A 27,721-nucleotide genomic window follows, 5' to 3' on the forward strand; every position below is an offset into this window, starting at 1 on the left:
CTATTGTTTTAATAATATTTTATATCACACATTACTTTACCTTTGGTATAGTTTTCTGTATGTGTGCAAGTTATAGCGTTGGAAGATAAGTACTACAAGTTGATGTAAAGCAGTCCCTTAATTTAGTTTTAATTTAGCGTTAATGTGTATTATGTAAACTCCATTATGAGAGTTTAAGTGGGTTTATTTAACGATGTTTTGTCACAAAATTGCCAAAGGGGGAGATTGTTAGAACATTAAGTCTTGTTTTTATGTTGGCAATTTTGTTGCTTTTTATGTTTAGTCATAGAAGTCTTTTTAGATAGTGACTTGATCTCCATTGAAGATCAAAAGTTGTTGTTCGTCAAATCGGGAAGTTATAGGTATGTCTAAATAGGTATGACTTGTGGCAAGTTAGGTTAAGTTAAAATGATTTAAAATTGTTTTTTGAAATAGAGAAGGACCTCTCAAGCGGGATGGAGCACTTAAGTGCTCAGGATTGCTCAAGCGAGCCATGCCTTTCAAGCGCCTGAGGCACTAAAGCGGTGGGTGAGTTGGCTTAAGCAGTCATGCCAATTCTACCAAGTTTTTCACATAATTTCAATTGAGAAACTTTCCAAAACTGAGGCTCTTAAGGCTTTTGTCTATAAATACCTCCCTATTAACCTAGAGGGTTAGAGATTCAAGAGATCGCATTGAGATCACTTAGATACCTTTCATTCTTTAGAAATGATCTCCTAGAGAGAAAGCCTAAAACGTCACACCATTCCCGATCTCTGATTCAAGGATTAGATCTTTGAATATTAATTTGAAGACCTTCATCCCTTCGGCAAGGATAAAGTGATCCACTAGAGCAATCGAGGGTTGTTGCATCGCAGACGTGAATCAAGTTGTAAGTACTGAAGAGTAAGTCTTTAAGGTAAAACGGTCAAGTAAATCTGTGTAACTTGATTTCGTATAGTGGATTTATATTAGTAAGTCTTAGACCTCATGGTTTTTTATCTCCACAGTTAATGTGAGGGTTTTCCACATAAAAATCTTGTGCCTCATTATCTATATCTTTTATATTTGATATTATGTTTGCATTGCTTAATATTGATTGAATAGATTATCTCTAACATCTCATAGGGTAAAAGAATTGGGTATAACATATAAATCATTATTGAAAATTTTAAATCACCCATCATGACCCCCCACCCCTTGGGTGATCCCTATTGGATTTTTGTTTTTTCATTAAAGATACTTCAACTTCTATTATCTAGTATGCATGAAAAATATGAAGAAAATTATTATATAATAAAAATTAGAAGATTTTATTTACTTTTAAGCTATTCATAATTTGGAAATAAGTTATAATATTGGAAAAAGTTTTATTTGGCTCACAATTATATTTCATTTCCTTCATCCAATATATATAATTTATGACTTCTATATATTTTATGTTTTGTGAAAACAAAATGGATCCTGTGAAATTGATAATCAAAACAATATGTTAAAGAATAATAAAAAGAATTGGTATAAGAGCATAGATAGTTGGTGAAGATGTCTAAGGAGTCATCATATGCAAAGAATGTGATTTCAAATACAAAATTTGAAATTGAAAAATTTGATGGGTTGAACAATTTTGGAATGTGGCATTAGAAGAGGAGAAACCTTTAGAGATGACAATGTATTTTCCAAATATTAATAGTCATGCTTGTAGTGCATCCTGATATTTTGGGTCATGTGCTGATAAATCAATGCCTCATCATCGATTTTAACATTTATGATTTTTTTTTCTAGAATTCTTTCTTGGGCCCAGTTCTTAGACCACATTGCACAATCCATGCCTAACCCCGCACACCAATACTTATTTTAGGTGTTATTTTATTTCAATGTGGAATTGCTTTTGAAGGTTTTTTTTTTTTTTAAAATTTCAAGTGCTTATGAGAAAAGGGTTTGAACCCAATACCTCATGCTTGAAAGAGGATGGTCATGCCTCCCAGCCACTTTTAATTTGATATTTGTTAGATATATGTTTAGATATATATATATATATATATATATATATATATATTCTATAAATTTATTTCGTTAGTTAGCACCCTTATAAATGTATTTAATATATAAATTTTATTTTTTGAAAAATAAAATTTTGTTTTTAGAAAATTGTTAAACACTCCTATCTAAAATATTTTTTCTTAAAATTTCTCTAAAAAATAAATTTGATAAATGAAATAAATTTATATAGGTATTAATTGATGAAATTTGAAATCATTGGTATTGGAGTGTTTTTACACCAAACTTGAAGGGGTCTCAATGAAGTTAACCATATATTTTATATATTTTTGTGTATATAAATATCATTAATTAATTAGAATCAAATTATTATAAATGAGTTAATGTTAATTATCATGTCTATTTTATAATAACTATATAAAAAATAAATATAAATAAAATTATCAACATTTTAATAAAAAATATTTATAAATGCATCATAATTTCTTCTATATCATTGAATACATCAAAATTAGATAGATACGTATAAAATATGCTTTTGAACATTGTTGTTGAATATCACAAATTATATTATACATATATCAACTTCTTTAACAAACAACCTCAATAGGTCTATTATCATTTTTTGAAGTTTTCCCCAACATTTTCATGAATTTTGATCAATTTTTGTCTCACATATATTTTGTGTCAAAATTTCTATCGATATTTTCTAATATATCCGTCAAATCAAATGACTGATATATATATAAACTGATATTATCATCATTGGGTGAGACTATTGCATATGAAATATGAAAGAAGTAAAAAGAAAAGTACACAACAAAAAGTGTTGAAATCACCTATACTTGAAAAACGAAACTCTTCAACTTTCAATATAAAGAAGGTGTCACAATGATTGCACATTTGAATGAATTTGATAAAATTCTTGCTGATTAAAAAATTTGGATGTTAAAATTGATGATGAAAATAAGGCATTATTGCTTTCAAATTCATTGTCTAACTCATATGATCACTTGACTATGTTGGAATTGAGCCCCTAATTTCAAGACATGATGTAACAAAGTTAGATTTAATTGTCCCCTTACTATCATTTTTAGTGTATTGACATTGATTTGAGCATTCAACCCATGTCTCTTACATTATACATAACTTATTTCATTAGGAGTTGCACAAAAGATACAAGTAATGGGTTCCTTATAAGTAGATAAGTTGTCCACAGTTGATTCATGGATTTGAGCAATTCAGTAAAGAAAAGTGCACCACCTCCGAATTTGAGGGATGACTTGTGTTGGTCATCAGGATGGGTTTCCCATGCTTAGTGCACTAGTGTATGTGATGCATACTAGATAGGACCTACGATGAATCATGACGTAAGACTATCAATTGTCATGATTCACCAAGCTACTATACTGCATGGACTCTCAACACTACAAGAAAAAATGGAAATAATGACATTTTTTAAGTGTCAAGAAAGGCAAAAGATGACACTTTCTTAAAGCGTCATCTCCTAGCCTGTCATTATAGGTTTCAATCAATAATGACGCTTTTAAAAAACGCCATCATTGATTTATGCCTTCAATGACGCTTAAAGAAGCGCCATCTTTGACTTATGTTAACAATGACATCATATATGGAAATGTCATCTTTGAGCATTTTATATTGAAATAAGCTTTAGAAAATTGTCAACATTGACACTTATTCAAGTGTCATCTTTCATAAATTTTATCAATGACACTTTTAAAAGTGTCATCTTTGAATATTTTTTATTAAAAAAATATTTTGTTATTAAAATAATGGATATCCTATAATTAAATAATAAAAAATAATCATAAACCATAAAATTGAATCAAACTTTATTAATTAAAATTTGCAATAATAAATGTACGACAACTTAGTCCCAATAATTAATGAAAGGGCTTATACATAACAATTTCATACAAAATTGATAATTATCTCAAAACAGAATTGACAATTCTTCAATATAAAAAAAAACATTGGTGCAAAAATTGGTAAAATGAATATAATCTACAATAAACTTAGTTCAACTTCCTAATGAATTCATTCAAGAAATCTTGAGCTCAATTGAACAATTTCTCTTCTTTTGGGAACTTGAAGAGCATTGATTTTATTTATTTGTAACCTGCAAACAAAGAGGAAAAAAACATTATTTCTAAAAAAACACAACAAATAACAATGAAATAATATTGTAGGAACTCATAATAGAGAAAGAAAATTCCTCACCAATTAAACTTACTAATTAAAAGGGCTTTCTATTAGCTAAATTATTGCCTTCTAGTTACCAGTCCACAACTAACATGTAAAAGAGCAATCTAATTCTAAAAAAAAATAGAATAATAGTTATAATAAAAAAAACATATAAAAGAAATCATTGTAATGTTCAAATAATATATTACATATATTTTGAAAGGAAAAAAAAAGTCTAAGCTTGAATAAACTAAAACCTATGCGCCTATATGAATCACACCCTTTGAAGTTTAAGCAATATAAAAGACAAATATCATGATAAAAATATTTTATAAAGGATTCCCATTAAATTAGCACACTATTAGCACTCATATATTTTTAATAATTATATGGTTCATATTATTATTAAATTGCAACAAAATGCAAGGGAACCATTAGAAATTTATTGTCAATAGTTAATCCCAAACCAAGTATATGATCAAAAGCTTTTAAATAATAAGATCCAAGAAAAAAAAAGAAAAAAAAATTAAAATAAAAAGGAAAAGAAAAGAGAAAAATAAACTATTTAATAATATAGAAATGGAGAGAGAGAGAGAGAGAGAGAAAGCCCATTCAAGAATATATTTCTATTTTTTAAAATCATGAAAGTACGCAGAATAAGGAAAAAGACCTAAAGAATTGATTCTTTAAACTCTTTTTCAATCAATATCCAAGCATCTTGTGGAGCATGACAACAAGAATACTTATATTTATAGCTATCTATAATGAGATTATTTTCCCAAAAAAATCACCAAAAAAATCATTGTTTCATAGTACTATATGATATTTATATATATAAATGGGAGGACATGGTTTCCATTCCCTAAATAAATGCATATACATACATACATATATATATATATATATATATATATATATATATATATATATATATATATATATATATATATATCTATTATTTTTTCCTATATTTGACACAATCACAAAAAAAAAAAGAGGGATCACATTGAATGTGTTTCAAGGGAGTTAAAAGGTACATCAACATCCAGTTTTGCTAAAAGCTCCTTAAGGCTGACTATTGATAAAAGTGTTAAGTACTAACATAAAAAATCTAATGTTGAAAAACACATAGAGACATCACAATTGAATTACACAACCCGAAACATCAAAATTCTCCATACTCTTATAAATGAAATAAAAAAAGGGATAACAAGGCTACTTGTGTGCGAGAGATTCTGCACCATAACCCACATGTAAAAGAGAATAAAAAATTCATTTAATCCTCAACATCATATCACTCAACCAGAAAATAACACGATCCACTAATTTTCATATTGACAACAATTTTTTTATCCACACAATTTTCAATAAACGAAAACTTATAAAAATATTAAATATATAAATTCAAGTAAAGGAATAGGATTGTACCTTTGCTAAGACGATGTCCAAAAGATCAAGTCTCATTTTGGGCCAAAACGCTCCATTTGATGCTTGTAAACCAACAAAAACCATTAAAAAAAATAAATTCTTCCCATTTAAATAAAAAAAACAAGAAGAAATAATAATAATAATAATAATAATAATAAATAAATAAATAAATAAATTAAGAGAGATGCGTGCCATCCAAGTGGCCTGATGGGAACTTAGAAGTTAGGACAAAGCACTAAATCTCTTCTCTCTAATGTAGGAACAGAGCACCTCATTTCTCCACTAGCTGTCAATGCACATTGTTAGATCACTTAAACATCTTCTCTTAATAATGTTATTTGTTCAAAAACATATAATTTCTCATTTAACGGATTTTTTTTTTTTTTTTTTTTTTTTTTTCTGATTTTGATTACATTGTTTCAATGTTGAACAATGTAATTAAAAATAAGATCAGTATGCGACAAAGATTCCAATCTCTAATGGTTTTGAACCATTCTAAGTTCAAGATCAAGTCAAACCAAAAAAACTAATGATAATAATAAATAACTAAAAGCTAAAAAAAAATTAAAAATAAAGAAAAAGTTTCTATTTAGTTGAAAAATTCAAATTGACCAAACCTTCAGTATATTTATAAAAATTCAAAACCTTGTGAACAATGATTTCATGAACAAAATCAAAATTTTTTTTCTTGAGATAAGGGATAGAGTACTCATAAATGTCTAAAATGAACAAATCAGGTAAGATTTGATGAAATGAGCCTATATATTGAAGAAAAATGTGAAAAAAATGAGTTTTTTCACTGGTAATAATTGTTTTAACCTGTTAAGAAAAGCATTAAATTATTTTGTTTTCTCAAAATAAAAAAAACAAAAAAAAAAATTTCCTTTTCTCCATATAAAAAAACTAAAAAAACAAAAACTATACAAAAACTGTTTCATTTTCTCCAGATCATGAAAACTAAAAACCTTATTTCATTTTTTTTTTTCAATCAGGAAAACTAAAAAGAAAAAAAAATCAATTTCATTTTCTCTGAATTAGGAAAATGAAAAAAAAAATCTATTTCATTTTCTCCAGATCGGAGAAATTTTAAAATATATATATCATTTTCTTCTAATAAAAAAACCAAAAAAAAAAAAAACAATTCCATTACATCCATATTAGAAAAACTAAATAAAAACAAAAACTATTTCATTTTCTCTTGAAAAAAAAAACTATTTCTTTATCTCTAGATCTGAAAAACTAAAAAAAAAAAAAAAAAAAACAAAAAACCTCAGAAAGTTGGAGGCCATTTTCGTTGTAGAGGCTCAAGATTTCTCATTGCAATTGCTCGTTCATAGTGAGATTGAACTTGTCAAGATCAGAACTTGCCAAATCTCATGATTTCGTCTATAATCTATGGCTAGAAACCACAAACAAAGGACTAGAGAGAGGAGATAACAACACGGAGGGTGGAGATGGAGAAGACATTAAGAGGGGCGACACCTCAGATGGAGTTGACAGTTGTTGTGGGTTGGGGATATGGGTATAGACTCCATGTTTTTGTGCTTGTCGAGGTGTGAGAATGTTTATCAGGGTTTGAGGATTTTATTTGTGAGAATAAAAAAGAGGTTTATATAGGTGGAGATAAAATGACCATTCTTTAAAGCATCAAGGTATTTCAAAATAACAAAAACCCCTACAATGACACTTATAAAAAGCGCCAAGGAAAAGAAGCGTCATTGTAATATAAAAAAACGTCATCATTGATGTAGATCCCTAGAGCGTCAACATTAACCCATTTTTTTCTTAAATTTTGACACTTTTAAGAAGTGCTAAGGAATGAAATTAAATTAGTTTTTTTGTAGTAGTGCAACCTTGAGAGGATATTAAGTTTGTGCCAAAATTAACTTGAGGCTTTGACTTATGGGTGAAAACCTAAAGTGGTCATATATCCTTATGGATTGGGTCACTATTGATGGAGGTTGATGGCAACGAGTATTCTTAATAGAGGCACCATAATATCTCATGGGATCGAGACAGTGTGTCCCATTGGGTGATCCAAAGAACATGTGATCATGAAATCTGTGGCTAGAGTAATTTCTTTAGTGAAATTTGACATATTGTGGACCCGCATTTTTCATGTGCGTCCCCACTCGATCGGCGAGACTCGCTTTTTATTTGTAAAAAATTATTTAGTTTTAGAAAAAGTTGGAGTCGCCACTTATTTTATTTTTATTTTAAAGGGAAAATAAAACAAGAAAGAAAAACCCTAAAATGTGACTCCATAATTTTTGGAAAAAGCATGTCTTTGAAAAACCCGAGTTTAAGTCCGGGGATCAGGTTACCTATTGGGAAGGTACCTTTAAAAGGTAGCACCCCTCTAAGCCCTCTAAAGGTCTCTACTAACAAAGTTAAGGGAAGTGTGGCCATTAATCAGTTAATTATGGATACCTAAGTAGGCTAGGTGATTTCGGATATTGCATGTCTAACAAGAAAACCAACCATAAGAGGGAGTCAAAGTGCGTACCTGAACGGCTTCTCAAGCGCTATCATAAAACATAAGAGATTAGTTTGGGAATCTATCACACAGCATGTGTCTTATCCGAGCAAATCAAGTATGTATTTAAACACCCAAGAATCGCATCATGCATGGATATGGTCACTAATCACATACGTGTCCATAGAATTCTCGAAAAAAAGATGAGAAGAAGCGTACCTGGATAGCAAGCTAAAGCGCCTTTATGGGAAGCAAGGTTAGCCCAATAACAAATATGAAACAAATTCAAGCATATCTCCAAGAGGAATCAAAATCAATTAAATACCAAACAATCATCTTTAAAATCAATATTAGTGAAGATATCAAGAATGTAGGACCCCCCACCAAAGTCCATATTACTTTTGCACGAATTGATTCAATGAATTCCATTGTTTGGAATCATGAAGTTTGTTCATGCTTGTTGAAAATCGAGAAAATAAAAAAAATCAGTTGAAAATCAAATAAAACAATAGAAATGTGTGTCGGAAGGAAAACGGCAAGAAAAGATTTGTTAAAATCTGGATTTTAAGCCTAGAGACTCCTAAAGAAGTTTAAAGAAAACTGGAGTTATTTTGACGTAAAATGGTTTTGAAATCTAGATTTAAAATGTATAAGATCACAAAAAGAAGAAAAAGAAACAATAGGAAGAGTATGATGTGTGGCGAGGTGGCCAAGCCGGTTTAGTGTCTAGGCTACTTTTGAGACAGAATTACTTGGGTTGCCTGAGGATGTTTCTGCAAATTGCTGAAATGGAATTCTACGTTCTGACATCAGTGGTCACTGTCTGCAAACTCAATTCACTCAAAGCAACTATGGAGAAAGAAATTTCACTGTCATCTCTTCCCAAAGTTTCTGTTTTCATGCTACTGGCATCACAACCCAAACCAGATTGGTGTACTCCAACTGATGTCTTCCAATATTTCTTCTAATTCGGGTTTAGAGAATGACGAAAAGTCATTTGGATTCACCACATTGGAGGGAATAGAACCATTGTCATTATTCTAAAGGTGCTTCACCATGGCAGGAAAGAGGAAACGCTGGCGGAAAAGCAATTACAGCTTATCATCTGATCTGGAAACATGTATGAGTAGTTTCTCTTATATAAACATCTGAGTTCCATTTCTGTTGTCAACTTGCTCACAGATAGTTTTCTTCAATTGAGTGCTCGTGTTTTAATTGATTTTTCAGATATTCAATTTCCTGAATAACTTTCCATTCTTTAAGCGCATTGAATTGCTCAGAATCCGAAGTTTACCCTCAATCAATAAGATTCAGCTACTTTTTCGAGTGTGTGAGGGTAAATGGGTAGTAAGCTAGGGACTTTCTGATAGATTCTGCATTTCTGGACTTTCGAGAGCGGTTGCCAAGAAGACACCAAGCTCCACCATCCTATTATTCCTCCTGAAGGCTTCTTCTCGACAGTCTTCTCTGCTGTTCTGTGAACCAAGACCATCACATGTAGGGCGCAGAGTTGGATGATCTGCTCATTATTGATGTCTTCTGGAGATGTTAGGATTTTCTTGAGCAGTTAATGGTCGAATGACAATTTGGCCTATTCCATCTTGAAGCTCTCTTGAAATAGACAAGCTGACTAAATTATTTACATCTGTGTAACCCTCCTCATTCAAATCTGAATCGTTATCTGGGAGCTGATCTCCATCTTCTAAACAGCTTAGGAGTTAGTCGTCCGTTTGCTTGCAGAAGTTTCGAGCACTGTAATGGTGACTCCAAAAAGTTCAACTGTACTTATACTTTCTTTAACACCAAACTCTTAGCGTCTATACTCTACAGAACATGGCGTGTTTCCTCTTTTGTTATTGGATTTGCATACATTCTGAACCTTGAGGATGTCCCTTTAAGTGTAGTCAGAGTGTTCTATTATTTTGTGAACATGAGATACTAGAAAATAAGAAGCAGGCACCAAGCTTTACAAATTCAGGGACCATTCCAGCGAATCTTTATTGCCATTGACTTGAATAGCTGGCGCCTGAAAACTGTATCCCTAGACTGTATCTTTGGTCTGAACATGGTGTCGATGAGTTCGTCGATCAACTCTAAGGAGCCTCTATCTTTTACTCGTTCTCAAGGACTTTGATCTACTCCAGATCTTCTTCCAGTAAGAGAGGAGTAGGAGAGGGCTCTGAATATATCCTTAGAAACTGGGCATCCTTAAAGTGCAAGCATAGTATCTACTAGAGGAATATGCATGCCTATGTCAATTACACAACCCTCCTGTACCATGCTGCTGATTTATGAGAAATTCAATCAGTAAACTGCAATCTCTTCAAAAATAGGAACCGAATAGGCACCAGACTCAATGAAGGGAAACTTGATTTGGATCAGGATGAATGCAATTGAAACTCAGATCAAAGGAAATTTGAGCGAATCTGAGATAGATGCAATAAGTAAGCAGGAAGGGCAAGCTGCTGGAAGGCTAGAGCATGGCTTCCTTGTGACGAGATTGAGCTTCTAGTTGTCCAGTCCATCAATTAGCGGAGAAGTTTGACATGACCCAGATAATGGCTAGATCACTCCTAGTTTTCAGTCTTCTTATGGTGCAGAGCTTGAAGTAGAAAGGCCATGTGATGGTAGACATAGGTGATGACATGAGTGGTGCACAGTCAATGTTGCTATCCTTGCCATCCGTCGTGTTATTGCAGTTTATGCCAGTGATGTTCTTCTAACCGCGGTCCAGCTATTGAGGGCGAGTTTGATAATGGATACCTTGAAAGCCTTGGCTCTGACGACATAACAGCCCACCAATGATCTCTTGAGAAAGCCTCCAGTGAACTGAACCAAGTCACTCATAAGCGATGTCATCTGAAGTGATCCTATTGTTCAAACCCTGGCCCTGATGAATCATAACCTGAGGTTGCAAGGGATGGGGCTGTAGACCTGGAACAAATACCTGCTGCTGCACTTGGGAAGCATTCCCTATCTATAATGGCATTGGCATAGGCATTTGCAATGAAGTGGCTATCATGCCTTGAGACTGTAGTTGTGGGTTTGGACCACTAAGTTATACAAAAACTTGTGGCTGGTGATACGGTATTTGCATTGAAATCCCAGTCATAGAAAAAAATGGAAGGCTTCTTCTCTAACGCTGACTGAATCATAAGCTGCTCAGTCAAAACTCCCATGCACATCACTGCACCAAGTCTTAAAAGAATTGAGGACCTCAACAATCCAGTCTACCAAATCATCAATAGGAAGTGCAACTTTATAAAAGCTTTTATGGATTTCAGTGTCTGCTTTATTGTCCTTTCTGAAGTGATTGTTTGAAGGTTCTTGAGATGGAATTTCTAGTTCAATCCTTCTTGGCCTGGCAGGTGGCTCTTTGCTTGGTCTATTCTCTTGGCGTTATCGTCTGCTGCTTCTGAACTTGACACTAGTAATTCATAGATAAGGTCTACAGAAGCAGAGTCACTGAACATCATGGATGAGAGATCAAGCACTTCACCAGCTGGTAAGGCAAAGATTGAGTCATCGTCTTCAAGTTTAACAATGACAAAAGTGCCTTTTAGTCCAAAACCTGGATAAATATAGCTATTTCTGCGACTTAAGTTACATTCATTCACAACTTCAAACCTTGTAAGAAGATCTTGGCATGAGAAACCCGAACTTACTCTACAAGCTCCTTTGACAAGGGCATCTTCTATTGCCACATGCAACCTCCAGAGGTCTAGTGGTATTCTGTCTTTTTAGGATAAACTACATTCGAGTAACTTGAGATCAAATCGAGTGCAATAGCAGCAGACCATTGGCAGTGGTTCTGGACTTGTAATATATGGAGGCTAGAGTAGGGGCATGGAGAGAGTTTGCATGGGAAACGGTCATCCGATACAAATAGTGTAGGTTGTCAGTCACATCCAATACAAAACCAATAGAGCCAGACCCTTCAGACCACTTACCATCGAAAGCAACATGTCGTATATTGCCACCAGACTCAAAACCACATCAGCGTTATCTCAGAATATTTCTTCACTATCGACATATCTGTTCCTCTCGCATGGCAGGTCTCAACTTGAACCACAAAAAAAACATTGATCCATAGAAACAACATTTATTGCTAAACAAAAGACAACTCTTAGGTCGCTTTCCTGCAACCTGCTTCTGCTATTCAACCAAATTCACACTATATGTATCTCCATCACTACCCTTCATTCTCCATAGTCTAGCAAGAATACACCGAGTACACCACATTTGCCACACACTTCTTTCATATCAGCATTTCTATCGGTCTCAGATACACACCCAAATATATAGACAAGGACTAGAATGCAGTATGGAAAGGGGAACAGAGGACATGGATAGACACATAGTAAACCGGAGAAGGAATAAGCAGAGGATGTCAATAAACATGTCCCCATTTCAAATGTTAATCCATGGGCTTGGATTAGTGGGAGGAGTAAAAGAGAAACAGGGCAACCAATATCATCAAATAATATTCCATAAAACAGAGTCTCACTGAGTTCATATGATAAAAAATAATAATAAAAAAAAGAAAAAGAATAACGAGGAATGAAACCATATCAGTAAGCATAAATAAGAAGCAGAAATCAATAAAGTTCGCATGAAGTTTCTTCCATCTTAGAACTTCTCTTAAAGAAGCAAAGATTGCTTCTCTTTTCCAATTCCACTCCGTTCTCAATGCGTGCTCCAAGTCCCTCTCTTCTATGCCTCTATTCAAGACGATCCTCCAATGTGTGCTGTCCCTCTCTTCTATGCCTCTATTCAAGACGATCCTCCAATGCGTGCTGTCCCTCTCTTCTATGCCTCTCTTCAAGACGATCCTCCAATGCGTGCTGAAAGTTTTCTTAAAAAAAAATCTCCTTTCCTGCTATCTTCCTTCTTCTCCCTACCAAAACTCCAATACGTGTTGCCTTACGCTTGTTCCACTCCTTTTTTCTCCTTTTTCCTCTCTGACGATCTAAGAATCTCCTCTCCTTCTCTTCTTCCCTCACATATAAATATCCGCCTTTCCCTAAAACCTAAATCTCCCTAAAAAAAGGCGAAATCTCCTATTTTCTATCTTCTTTTCTCCTTATCCTTTTTTAAATCTTCCAATTCAAAAGCAATATTCCCAATTTCAAATTCCTTTCCAAAACCTTCCAAGGAGAGTCCCACATTCCTTAAACTCCAATAGTAAGTTTCCTTGCAAAAAAAACGTGGAATTTTTGAAGTTAAATAATTGAATGAATAGATAAGTAAGTAAATAAATTAGGAAATGGTAAAAAAATAAATAAATAATAAATAAATAAATAAGTTAAGGAAGATAATATAAAGAGGAAAATAACCAATAAAAAGTGAATGATAATCATAAAACTAAAACTAAAAAATAAAATAAAATAAAATAAAAATAAACCAATAAACAAAAGCCGAGCCCAAAAGCCATGGAGCCATGCAAGTCATACAAGTCACACTAAAAATGTCCAAATGGGCCAAGTGTGCCTAAACAGCCTATGATGAGACTAAGTGGGCCTAGGGTGGTGCCTAATGGGCCAAGTGTATCTAAAAGCTATCCTAAAAAAAAAAACAAGAAAAACCTAAGTCTAAGTTAGGGCTGCCAAGGGTCACAATAAGGGATCAAATAATCCCTCAACCAAAATCTCCGAGGTGACTCAGAAAAAGGTAAGTGGTATGAGTAGCCATGGGCCACCAAGGAGCTATTGTGGAGCATTGAAAACGAATTTTAAAGACATGTGCTAAAGGGACAAAATTGAGGGTCTACACATATGCTCCTTGGAGCTAGAGTATGTCAATTGATCACATAATAAGTGAGATCTATAACTCAAGGATTTGAGATATGATCTTGATAAGTAATAGCACTACCTTGTTAGATTATGAACACTAGTTCATGAAGAGTTTGCATGCAGTGGATAATAAGTCACGGACCCGAACTTTGTCTCATTGTTATTTACATAGAATACTGGAGTGCATTTGATTCTCCTTAGTGGAACCTTAAATCAACTTCATAATTAGATTTTGGGGGAGCCGGTACTCCTATAGGTCTCAGTAGTCCTTGCTTTGAGCCTATGATGACACAGTTTATGAGGGTTGAGATAGTTATAGGTTCATTCTTGTGCATAAGGGCGTTTTGGTAATTACGTAAGGTTGCATAAGGGATAATGAACATGGTATTTGGATTGGACTAATTTATTAATTATATGACCTTATGTAGTTAATTAATCAATTAGGACTTGTTTTAAGTTAAATTAAGTGACCTAAGCCTTGATGGGCTCAAGTCACTTAATCCCAATAGGCAACCCTATAAATACCCTTTTATGGGTTAGGGTTTCTTAATAACTTTTTGGTGAGAGTTGTCTTCCACCTCCAAAGAGAGAGAGTCATAACCTCTCCCCTTCAAAGCCCACAGTTTGGAGGGCTAAGATCATGATTCGAGTCATCAGGCAAAAAATCTTGGGTGTACGAGATGTCCTTGGATGAAGGACTACAACACGAGAAGTGCACAGGTCACATGCATAAGAAGAGCATGAGACGTGCATAGGCTGCATGCATGAGCAATGCATGGGATGTGCACAGGCCGCGAGGGACACACACGTGGGTAGCAGCATGAGGAGAGAGACTCTCTAGTTTTTCTAGGAATTTTCTTCAATGGATGGATTTTGATATGGGAACATCCAAATCACATGTATGAGTTTCAAATCTCTAGATTTTTATTCTAAAATGGTTTTGAAGCCATTATTTTCCTCTGTGTTAGATCTAGAGAGCCTTAGGGATAGATGCATGTACCCTACGAGATCTAGGGCATGGGAATGGAGTAATCCAGGGTTCCCAACAGACTACAACCTTGCTTTTAGGATAGAGAATATTAACTTCAAAGATGTCTTAAATACACTTACAAGAACTTTTTTTAAAAGTATTAAGTGTAAGGGGTAGATCCGAATAAAAGAAATTTGGAAAAAGAAGAAAATTTTGTTTAAAATCAAGAAGCTATCCTATAATAGATGACGTTCATTTTGTCATCATAAAGGACCTTAGAAGAAAGATTGTCCAAAACTCCATAGGAGGAGAACAATAAAAAAGTTAATGCTTCATGTGTTGAAAATTTTGATGATTCATATTTTCCTTTGACTTATACCTTATTGGTTTGGGGACCTACATAAACAACTTCTTTATGAGGTTAGTATTGGTTTGTGACATTTGTTGATGATTACTCAAGATATGAGTGGATGTATTTAATAAGACACAAAAGTGATGTTCTTAATGTGTTCCTCAAGAGAAAAAAGTTGAAAATAAAATTAGAAAAAAATTAAGAAGCATAGTTTAAACAATGATGAGGAATGTAAGTTAAATCATTTATGTAAATTTGTGAAAAATAGGGGATTGTGCGGCACTTTCTAATCATGAATATTCTACAAGAAAATGGGTGGTAGAGAGGACGAATCACAAATTGTTAGAGAAGTTGAGGTGCATGTTATCTAAGAGTAGATTTAGGAAAAGAGTTTTAGGTTGAACTTATAACATACGCATGTCATCTTATTGATAGATTACCTTCTATAACACTTGAGATCAAGACTGCCATGGAGATATGGTATGGTACTCCAGCCTCTGATTATGATTCATTACATATATTTAATTGTCCTTCTTACTACCATGTCTTAAAGAATAATTTAGAGCCTAGATCTAAGAAAATAATTTTCTTCGGTTTTAGTAGTGGCATTAAAGGCTATTATTTATGGTATTCTTTGCAAAAGAAAATCATTGTGGGCATGAATGTTGTGTTGAGTGAAAATGTTATATTAAAACAAGTTGGAGTGCAAAGTTCTAAGAAGGAATGCCTTTCAAAAAGAGTTTCATAGAAGATAAAGTTTGGATGTTAGTTGAAACTACAAAGATGTTTCCTTTAGATCATTCAGGTATGGGTTTAGATGTCATAGTAGGTGAATCAAAGTCTCATTCTCCAAGGTCTAATGAATATTTTAAGTCAATTGTAGTAAGTAGACCATATAAAGAGGTATGATCACCTGCGCTATATGTTGAATTGATTGCATATGCATTACATATTGCTATTGAAGATATTCCATACACTTATATGGATGCAATTCAAAGTCCTCAAAGTGAATATTGGAAATTAGAAATATGGAAGAAATGAACTCTTTCCACAAAAATAAGATAAGGAAATTAGTTCTACTTTCTCCCAAGAAGAAAGTTGTTGGATGTAAATAGGTAAGCAAAGAAAGAGAACTCAATAGGGAAATGTGGTATAAGTTTCAAGGTTAGATTGGTTGCAAAAGAGTATGCATGACAAAAAGATATTGACTATAGTGAAGTGTTCTATCTTGTTATTAATCATTCTTCTATTAGATTATTGTTAGCTCTTATTGCTCAATATGATATGGAGTTGTCTTAATTAGATGTTAAAACTACTTTTTTCCATGGTGATTTAGATAAAGAGACATTTATGTCTCAATTGGAAGGGTTTATAAAGAACCAAAAAAATAACAATTTGTTTGTAAATTGAATAAATCATTATATCATTTGAAGCAATCCCCATGAAAATGGTACAAGACATTTGATCAATTTATGGTAGGAAGAATTACATTAGAAGTAAACTTGATCATTATGTCTATTTTAGTAAATTATCTCATGAAAATTTTATTTCTTTGCTAATATATGTTGATGATATGTTGATTGCTTGTAAGCCTCTAACATTAATTCAAAGGTTAAAATATCAATTGAGAACTGAATTGAAACTAAGGATCTTATAGAGGCACTAAAAATTATTGGAATAAAGATGATAAGTGATAGAAGATGATATGTATATTCTCCTTTGACCCTTCATATGAAACTCAATGTAGAGATGTCTCCTACCTTAGATGAAGAAGTAGTGTATATATGCATAATGTTTCATATGCTAGTGTCATTCGAAGTGTGATGTATACCATTGTTTGCAGTAGACCTGATATTCCACATGTTGTCATTATGGTTAGTAGGTATATGCATAATCCAAGGGAATGACATTAGCAAATAGTAAAATAAATTTCAAGACATATTCTAAGCATAATTGATCTTGGAATAGTATTTCAATAAGGAAGTTCAACACAAGCTATGGGTTTTATGGATTCAAACTATAGAAGTAAACTTGATAAGTGTAGGTCTACTATAGGTTATGAATTTACACTTGTAGGTAAACCTATTTGTTGGAGATCAACCTTGCTATCTATTGTGGCTTTGTTTGCTATAGAGGCAAAATATGTGATAGTGATAAAAGCTTTCAAGGAAACTATTTGGTTGTATGGTTTGGTTGAGGATTTAGGACTCAAGCACAATCACATTGTAATTTATTGTGATAGTCAAAGTGTCATATATGTGGAAAAGGATCAAATTCATCACTTTTAAACAAAGCTTATTGATGCTTGATTTCATTTTATTAGATAGATTCTAGAAGAAGGTGATATCTTACTTCGAAAGATTGTTATTATAGATAATCCAACTCATATGTTGACAAAGATAGTTTTTAGGGTCAAGTTCAATCATTGTTTGGACTTGATCCATATTGAGAGGATATGAGTATCCTTACGTGTATTTGGTTGTAAGATCCTTGAAGGAAATTTGGGTAGCATCAAATCTTTGCAAAGTGGAGATTGTTAAATGTGGCTTCATTTAAGTTAATCAACCATATATTGCAAGCAAATTTTAAAGCCTTAATATTTGAACTATATATATATATATATATATTTATCGATTGATTTTTTGTTGTTTATTGGATAAAAAAAAATTATAACCTAATTCAACTATGCTAAGGTAACTCTTACTCGATCAAAAATGTTTTTTAGCAAAACCTACAGTAGTATAGTGGTCTTAGGTGTTGTCCACTGGGAAGGATTATTCTTAGTAATTAAGGCTTAAATAGGAGGGAAAAAAATGATTGTGATAAAGTGAAATTGATTTGACAATTCATGATAATAGTTCAAAATAACAATGATTTCAAATTTAGAGGAACAATAAAATGTAAAATTAAAGGAAATTAATAAGAAAAAAAAATCTCGAAGTTAGGATTTTCTAGAAAACAATCTCTATGGTGAATAGATGTTGAAATATATTTTTCATCAAGTTAGATTGAAAATCTAAATTCTCATCTAAGCCGATTTTTGATTTAGCTTTAGGTCTAGATCTAATTTCTCTTCAAATTAGGTTATTTAATCTAAGAGATCAATTCAAATCATATATTCAATTCATCTTAAGCTATCTTCTAATGATTCACACAATGCAACTATTCAATCACATCAAATCTAGCTTTAAGAATTTAATGAATTTATCTAGTTTGCATTGTAGTAGTCATCCAAGACAATTTGAAGAGAAAAATCCCCAAAATTCAATTAATCAATCAATTGGATCAAATTACCTTTGCAATTAAAGCTCATTTATCTAATTCATCATAGATCTTGCCTTTAGATCCTTATTCCTCTGAGAAAAATGAGATTTAGCCACTCATGCTTGGAGATTTGGTCTCACAAGGAATATTTAGCTAGTGAGAAAATGAAGAAAAATGAAAGAAAATAAAGAATTCTATTAAGAGAGAGAATCTAGAAAATTCTACAATTAGAAGTGTCCCAAAAGCTTTTTACATGAGAAAATTAAGTTTCTATTTATAAGCCAAGGTCAAATGGACACTTGGCTTCATTTAAGAGGTCTTCCGAAAGCTTTTTCATCGAGCAATCTAGAGTTTAACAACAAAATGATCATTTCGCATGAGCTCAACTAATTTTGCATGGTTGTGTGAAATCAAGAATTCAACAACAATAGTTGTAGCCTTCTAGACCATTTCACATGATTGTGCGAAATTTTTGCATGACTGTGCGAAATTTTTACATGATCATGCGAAATCAGCTTGGTAATTCTTCTTTGTTTGCAACACAATTCCACCTTCTGGTCCATTTCTCATAGTCATGCGAATGGAAATATTTGATTTTTTAAGCTTTCTTTTGTCATTTATTCCATTTCCTTCTTCTGATTCCACTTCAACTACCTCCAAATCAACTCAAATCCCGATCCAAACCAATTGCATTACTTCTTTCATTATGCATTTAGATCATCATCAACATTATTTGTTCTCTTCAATTTGATTCATCTCATTTGTCACCACTTTATCAAAATCATACCTTGAAATGACTCCAAAACTTCATAAAACTTGTTAGTAACTCTTGCAAGGGCAACAACATGTTAATTGAGTGTTTTAAACATAATTACTACTAAAAAAAAATATGAAACTCATGAGAATTATTATCTAAAGTATGCTCTTTTTGAGACTCCCTTAGCAATGGTATGATAAAAAGGAAGAAAAACAATACCAAAAAAATAAAAATAAAATCATAAGTCACATGAGCAAATCATTCAGGGAATATCTTTGAAATTTCCATAGCATAAATGGTTGATAAATAAGCACACCCTACCATCCATAAGTATCAACAAAATCCCAACTTATTTACTATCTTTAATAGAAATAATATCATGCAAATCAAGGTATCAAAAACATATCCATCTTCATTCCCCAAACAATCTTTCCATATAGTCTTGAGTGTAATTAAGCTAGCCCCTGAATATAGTACTCAAAACTAATCCTTTCTCCAATCTAGCTCAATTTATCTCAAACAACAAAAATCACTCTCTCATAGGTCAAGAACACACCTATCTTTATTTTATTATTATTATTATTATTATTTCAAATGACTTGTTTTAGGAGTGCAATGCTAAAGGTATTTCCAAGTATATGGTCCATGTAGCGGGGATTCATCAATGACTCCCAACCATAAGGCATAGGGCACTGAGTTTATAGGACTATTTAATCAACCACTAACTCCTCGGACTTCAACCCGGACTCCTCAAATTAGGATCCAATACCTTAGCACTTACAATTGAGCTCATACTCCACCTATCCACCCATGTAGCGAGCATTGAGGTTGGTGGTTCCCAACCAAAATGGCTTAGGGCATTGGGCATCAAAGACCTTAGGGCTATATACCCCTTGGGCCTTGCTCGGGTTTCAAGATAAGCATAACTCAACATTTTTATTCAACTTTTTTTTTTTTTTTTTTCAAATTAGGCACATTGGCCTCTTTTTAAGGTGTCTCAACTCAATTAAAAAATAATCCATGTTATAATTAATACCAAGTATTAAGGTTAGACTAGTTTTTCATCTTATATTCAAGGTCTAGAGTGCACAGTACATGTCAAGACTCAAATAGAAATGACCCTATGGAAAATGAAAACTTCAAAGTCAAATCAACTTTAATTCACATAACAAGTCTTTTAAGATCAAGCAAATAAGCTAGTATTCTAAATCAACTTTTTTCAAGTTAGGTTTGCTCATTCATCAATCACAAATGTTGGTCATCTCAAAAAAAATTTCACCAAATAAGTCACAAATGTGATTTATGAAAAAAAAAATTTCTAGAAAAACTAACAAAACTAACAACATATTTCCTTCTATTCCTTTCTAACCCTCCTCCCAACCTAACTTGTACATTGTCCTCAATGTGTAATGAAAATATACAAAGAAAGGAAGGGAAGATACCTCAATCTCTCATGAATTTCAGCTTCAATAGCTAAAACAAAAATAAGATCAAACATGAGCATTGTCGAATATGAATGATATAAGAGAAGAAAATATGAAAAAAAAAAATCTAAAAAGGAAAAACTATGCTAGACATAGAATGTGAGGAGTAAAATCAAGGTATAGATGATGACAATGTCCAAAGAAAACATGATTTCAATGATGAGTTAATGATTCAGATGGAGTTTTTAAAGTTTCACACAAGTGTGCAAACTAGACAAGAATGTGAAGTGTGTTGTAACTACTTTATTCTTTTAAAAGAATTTGGCACAATCATGTGAAAATTTGCATGTACATGTGAATTGGTCAAGAGAGTTCTATCTTACTATAGCCTTCAGTAGAATTTTCGCATATTCATGTGAAAATTCACATAATCATGTGAATTGGTCTAGAGGCTTAAAATTGCTACAGTCATCCACATCAGTTTCACACAGTCATGTGAAAATTTCATATGATCATGTGAAATGAGACAAAGACTTAAAAACTTATGAATTTTCAATGATACAAACACTCCCCTATTTTCCTATGACTTCCTTTGTTTTCACATGGTTGTGTGAAATGGTGATAGGCCATTAGAATTTTCTCTTGCCTTACTTCTTGCATTCCATCCTTTTGAAATATCCTTTAAAACACAAATCAAAGAGTTGAGATGGATTTATTTAATGGAAACTAAAAGAAAAATCAAAAAATTAAAATTCAAAGGAAAGTAGAGAAATGAGAAACCATTGGGCTAGCTAGCCATTCACATGACTAAGCCCATTAACCCTTGTATCAATACTCGATTTGGATATGGCTTGAAAACAATGAATGAACCAACTCCTTGGTACTTAAGCTTTCCCAGAAAAATATGTGGCTTGAAATAGCTTTCTTTGAACTTGTTCTTTTGAATAAGTTGGTCATGCCATTCCTTGAGCTTTTTTTTCATGGTCTTTGGATTATTGTGCATACCATGCTTCATTGTTTTCACTTTCTTGAAGCCGAAAGACCATTTCATTAACTTCAAAGGTTGAATTTCTTCATTGATCCTCTAAACTTCAATCCGTTTATTGGAAATTGCTTCACCAAGTTTTGAAAGATTATCTTCAACATTTTCTTTCACTAGCTCTTCCATAGGCAATTCAATCAAATAAGCCTTCATAAGTTCCTCCTCCTCTTTGATACCATGTTTCTTATATGAATGAAAAATGTTCAACTCAATTGTTATGTTACCAAAGGTAAGTTGCATCACTTCACTTCGACAATTAAACAATGCATTTGCTATGGCAAGGAAAGATTGACCAAGTATAATAGGAACATGGTTGAGTCCACTAGTTCCTTGTTCATTATCAAGCACCATAAAATCAATTGGATAATAGAAGTTATCCATTTGGATCAACACATCTTCAATAATTACTCTTGGAAACTTAACCAATTTATCAGCCAATGAAAGTGTGATGGAAGTAGATTTTAGTTCTCCAAGCCTCAATTGCTTATATACCGAGTAGGGAAAAAGATTCACACTTACCCCTAAGTCTAAAAGTGCTCTTTTCACAAAAGTGTTGCCAATATTCACCGAGATAGTTGGACATCCCGAATCCTTATACTTGATTGGAGTCTTGCATTGGATGATTGCACTAACTTGTTCGGTCAAGAAAGCTTTCTTTTTCAAACGCATCCCTCTCTTTATGGTACACAAATCCCTAAGAAAATTGGCATAGGTTAGAACTTGTCTAATCATGTCAAGGAGTGGTATGTTAAATTTGACTTGCTTGAGAACTTCAAAAATTTCAGTTGCATTATTTATCACTTTCCGAGATTGAAGAGCCATGGGAAAAGGTGGAGATAAGAGCTTGTTTTTTTTCTTCAACTTTTCATTAACAATCTCATCTTCCTTTGTTCTATCATCTTCATTCACCTCTTTCCCTTTTTCTTGTTCTTTCACATTTTCTTCTTGTTCCTCTTCTTTATTTTCTTTTGGTTTTGGCATAGGTTGATCAACTTGTGTACCATCTCTTAAGGTAATGATTGCCTACACTTCATCTACCTTAGTAGAATTTTCACTTTTTTTTCTCCAATTTCATTAACTCCCCTTGGATTTTGTTGGGGTTGTGAAGGGAATTTTCTTTTTTTTTTCTTTCATCGTATGCATGCTTGTGAGTTTGGAGATAACAAAATGCATATTATTAATTTTTTTGTGTGAGATTGGTTTCCAAACTATCAAATTTCTGATTGAAAGATGTCTCCACATGATTTATCCTTTGATTTACTTGAGTACTGATATTCTTTTGATCTTCGATGAAGTCACCCATCACTTTACTCAAATTCACTATAGCTTGTTCTACAGGTGAAACTTGATGTTGAGAAGTTTGCATGTTAGAAGAGAATTGTCCTTGTCCACTCTTCTAAGATAGATTTGGATGATTCTTCCACCCTGGATTAAACATATTTGAAAATAGAGAACTTTTGGAGTATTTAACAAATCCAACAGCATTAGCTTGTTCCGTAAACATTTCTCTAATAACTGGTATGGTGGGGCATTCACTCACTAGATATTCACCAGATTGACATATAGAGCATTGAACAATTTACATTGGAAGATTATTAACCACTTTGATTTCATGAGCTCCTTTTGCTTCAAGTTTTTCCAATCTCCTTGATAGAGCTGCAATTTTTGCTTACATGTCTGCATCCTCATTCAAAGCGTACATTCCTCCTTTAGAATTGTTTTGGGGCTTGGCTTTGCTTGAGTCTTTTCCATGAGGTTCATCCCATGATCTAGATATTTTTACCACATAGTTTAGAAATTATAAAGCTTCATCAGGACTTTTTCTCATAAAGTCACCTCCACACATGGTTTCTAGCAATTGTTTCATAGCTAGCGACAACATCTAAGTGTCAAAACCATGATAAGAACAAGCATTGACTGCTTCCATATATCTCTCCCAGCAAGCATAAAATTTTTCATTCTCCATAGCCACAAAATTGGAAATTTGCCTCTTCAATCTACTAGTACAACGAGCTAGAAAAAATTTCTTCAAAAATTTAGCTTGTAATTCAGGTCATGAGCAGATACTTCGAGGTCTCAAAGAATTCAACCACACTTTTGCCTTGTCCTTGAGAGTGAAAGGAAACAATTTAAGTCTCATAAGATCAATTGATGCGGTTCCTTCTTGAACAGTATGACATACTTCTTCAAAATCCTTTATATGAGTATAAGGATTCTCATTCTCCATTCCATGAAATTGAGAAAGAAGTGACACCAAATAAGGACAGATGACCATTTGCTCACTAGGAGGAACAATGCATGATGGTGCACTCATTCTCGGTGGATGCATATGGTCCCTCATAGATCAATACTAATGGAAAATTTCTTCATTAGGACCATGTTGACTTTGTTGATCTTCACCTTGAGGTTTCATTATATTTATAGCAATTCCAAGATTTAGCACGTGACTAGATGAATTAGTTCTTTCCAACCTTCCCTTAGAATTTCGTTCCCAGTGGAGCATATAAGGGTTCACTTCCATAACAAACAAAGAAAAACCAAACCAAAACAGAAAGAACAAAAGAGAAAAATAAAAAGAAAAATGAAATTTGAAAGAAAACTAAGATAAAAGTGAAGAATCGGTAAAAAGAACTTCACCAATCTTATGATGTGGATCACAAGGGTTAATCCTCATAAAATAAAATAAAAATGCCTCAATCACCTTGGCACCATCCCCGACAACAATGTCATTTTTGATTGATTGATTTTTCATCGTTGATTGGATCAAACAAAATTTATAACATAATTCAACTATGCTAAGGTAACTCTTGCCTAATCAAAAAGGTTTTTTTAGCAAAAGTTACGATAGTATAGCAGTCTTAAGCGTCATCCATTGGGATGGATTATTCTTAATAATTAAGGCTTAAATAGGAGGAAAAGAAATGATTGTGATCAAGTGAAATTGATTTGATAATTCATGATAAAAGTTCAAAATAACAATGATTTCAAATTGAGAGGAACAATAAAATGTAAAATAAAAAGAAATTAATAAGAAAAAAAACTCTCAGAGATAGGATTTTCTAGAAAACAATCTTTAAGGTGAATAGATGTTGAAATCTAATTTTCATCAAGTTAGATTAAAAATCTAAATTCTCATCCAAACCGATTTTTGATTTAGCTTTAGGTATAGATCTAATTTCTCTTCAAATTAGGTTATTTAATCCAAGAGATCAATTCAAATCATATATTCAATTCATCTTAAGTTATCTTCCAATGATTCACATAATGCAACTATTTAATCTCATTGAATCTAGTTTTAAGAATTTAATGAATCTACCTACTTTGCATTGTAGTAGTTATCCAAGACAATTTGAAGAGAAAAATCCTCAAATTCAATTAATCAATCAATTGGATCAAATTACCTTTGCAATTAAAGCTCATTTATCTAATTTACCATAGATCTTGCCTCTAGATCCTTATTTCTACGAGAAAAACAAGATTTAACCACTCATGCTTGGAGATTTTGGTCTCACAAGACATGTTTGGCTAATGAGAAAATGAAGGAAAATGAAAGAAAATAGAGAATTCTAGTTTATGTCGTTATACATGTATGAGATCCTCTTAATTTTGTAAATATGTTTTATAATCATGAGGGTCTATTAGACCTAAAGCAAATAATACTTACATAGTTGAGAGTGTATTATCTAATTTGTATAAAAAAAATATAAAGAAAAATAATTTAATAAAAAATTAGAAGAATTTATTTACTTTTGAGCTCTTCATAAGTTGGAAATAATTAAGTAGTAATAGTAGAAAAAGTTTTATTTTGTTGGCAACAATATTTCCTTTCCCTTCATCCAATATAATCTGACTTATATGAATTATATAATGAGAGGTATAAAGGTATTAAATATATCAAATCTCAAAGATACCAAACTTATTAAAACAAAAAACAACAAGAAATTCAAAAGATATATCGGAAGAGTAAAATTTAGAAAAAGGTTAGGAAAAAATGGTGTATACTTACCTGGTGCTATGTAACCATAAGTGTCGGCAAGAAGGGTTTGATTGGATGAATCAGGATGCAGTAGTCTAGCAGTACCAAAATCTGATAAAAAAGCATCCAATTTATAGTCCAAAAGAATATTGCTACTTGATATGTCCCTATGAACAATGGGCGGAGTACAGTCATAATGCATGTAGCATAAGGCATGGACTATGCTTTTAACCACATTCACCCTTTTAATCCAATCCAATTCCAAATCTTCAACTTCATTGTTCAATACACAGAATAAGCTTCCTCTTTCCATGTACTTATAAATAAAAAACATACATCTTTTATGTAGACAATAGCCATGAAGTTTGAAAATATTCCGATGTAGTATTTTTGACAATATTTGCACCTCATTTTGAAAACTTCATTGTTCAATACACAGAATAAGCTTCCTCTCTCCCATCCATGAAGCTTTTTCAGGGCTACCACATTGCCTATAGGCAATTGAGCCTTGTAAACGCTGCCATAGCCTCCGATGCCTATGCAGTATTTGATATCAAAATCCTCTGTTGTTTCAATGATGTCTTCATAAGAAATTTTACAAATGAATGAGATAATTCCATATTGAAAATATATCTCCATTTTTTGTCGATGTTGTCTTGGTTTGACCGTGTTTCGTCTTTTGCAAAAGCAAGAGAAACCCAAACACCGCAAAAGAAAGAAACAAGACGGTAGATATGGCAATAACAATGATAAGTACAATTTTATGTCCTCTTTTGCAATACGGCCAACCTTTGATTTCGCCACATAAACCTTTGTTGTTGTCAAATGCGCCCCTAGAGAATTTAGACTGTAATCCAAAGGGTATATGACCCTCTAAATCGTTGTGTGATAAATCAACTGATGACCTTATGTGGTCATATATAGGAAGAGTAGGAATGCAACCTGAAGGTTTATTGTGGGAAAGATTCAAGTTTACTAAGATCTTCAAGTTATGGAGTTGGGAAGGTATCTTTCCATGGATCAAGTTATCACTAAGGTCAAGGCTAGTCAGATTATTCAAATTTCCTATCTTAAAAGGGATGCAACCACTGATTCGATTTCTACTAATGTTAAGCTCATTTAAATGAATGAGATAACCCATAGATGAAGGAATAACTCCAGTAAAATTGTTAAGATCCAATCTGAGATGGATTAGATTCTTCAGATTCCAAATTCAGGAGAGATGGGACCTTGTATTTGATTGTTGATGAGATGGAAATAAGTTAGATTTGTAAGATGACCCAAAGATGAAGGAATAGCACCAATAAGGGCATTATGACTCAAGGACAATTGAACCAAATTTTTTAAATTCCCAATTTTGAAAGGGATGGAACCGTTGATTCGATTGAAATTCAGGTACAAGTATTCCAGGTTGGTTAAACTTCCAAAAGAGGAAGGAATGACACTGGAAAGAGAGTTATAACCCAAATCCAAATGAATCAGATTCTTCAAATTCCCAATTTGGTAAGGAATAGAACCATTGATTTCATTGACACTTAGGTTTAAATATTTGACATTGGTTAAATTTCCAAAAGAGGAAGAGACGACACTAGAGAGAAAATTATGACTCAAATCCAAATGAATAAGTTTCTTCAAATATCCAAAAGAGAAAGGGATGGCACCAGAGAGGTCATAGTTATAACTCAAATCCAATTCCTCTAATAGAGTGAGGTTGCCCAGTGAAACAGGTAGCTCACCATCAAGTCGACAATCAGAGATACGGAGGTAAGTGAGTTTTGTAAGCGTACCTATCTCATCTGGGATGCGACCATAGATGGAAGAATGGCTAAGGTTGAGATGGAGGAGGATGGGAAATGAAGAAAACTTCAACTGGCTAAGCTTATAGTAATATGAATAGGTAATCTGAATAACATGTCCCTCCCTGTTGCAGGTGATGCCGTCCCATATGCAATGATGAGAAGTAGTGTTTTCCATGTACCACCAAGTGGAGTTGCGGAGAGCCTCGGCCTGTGCGTCAGTTGTAGTAGCAGCAGCAGGAGGTGATGAGATCAACAGCAT

General features: G+C 32.9%; 1 pseudogene; it reads right to left on the reverse strand.

The window, feature by feature from the left end:
* Positions 1 to 11,427: 11,427 nt before the first annotated feature.
* LOC117923907 lies at positions 11,428 to 27,721 on the reverse strand (annotated as a pseudogene).

This window comes from Vitis riparia, chromosome 10 (assembly GCF_004353265.1).
Source record: "Vitis riparia cultivar Riparia Gloire de Montpellier isolate 1030 chromosome 10, EGFV_Vit.rip_1.0, whole genome shotgun sequence".
Lineage (NCBI taxonomy): Eukaryota > Viridiplantae > Streptophyta > Magnoliopsida > Vitales > Vitaceae > Vitis > Vitis riparia.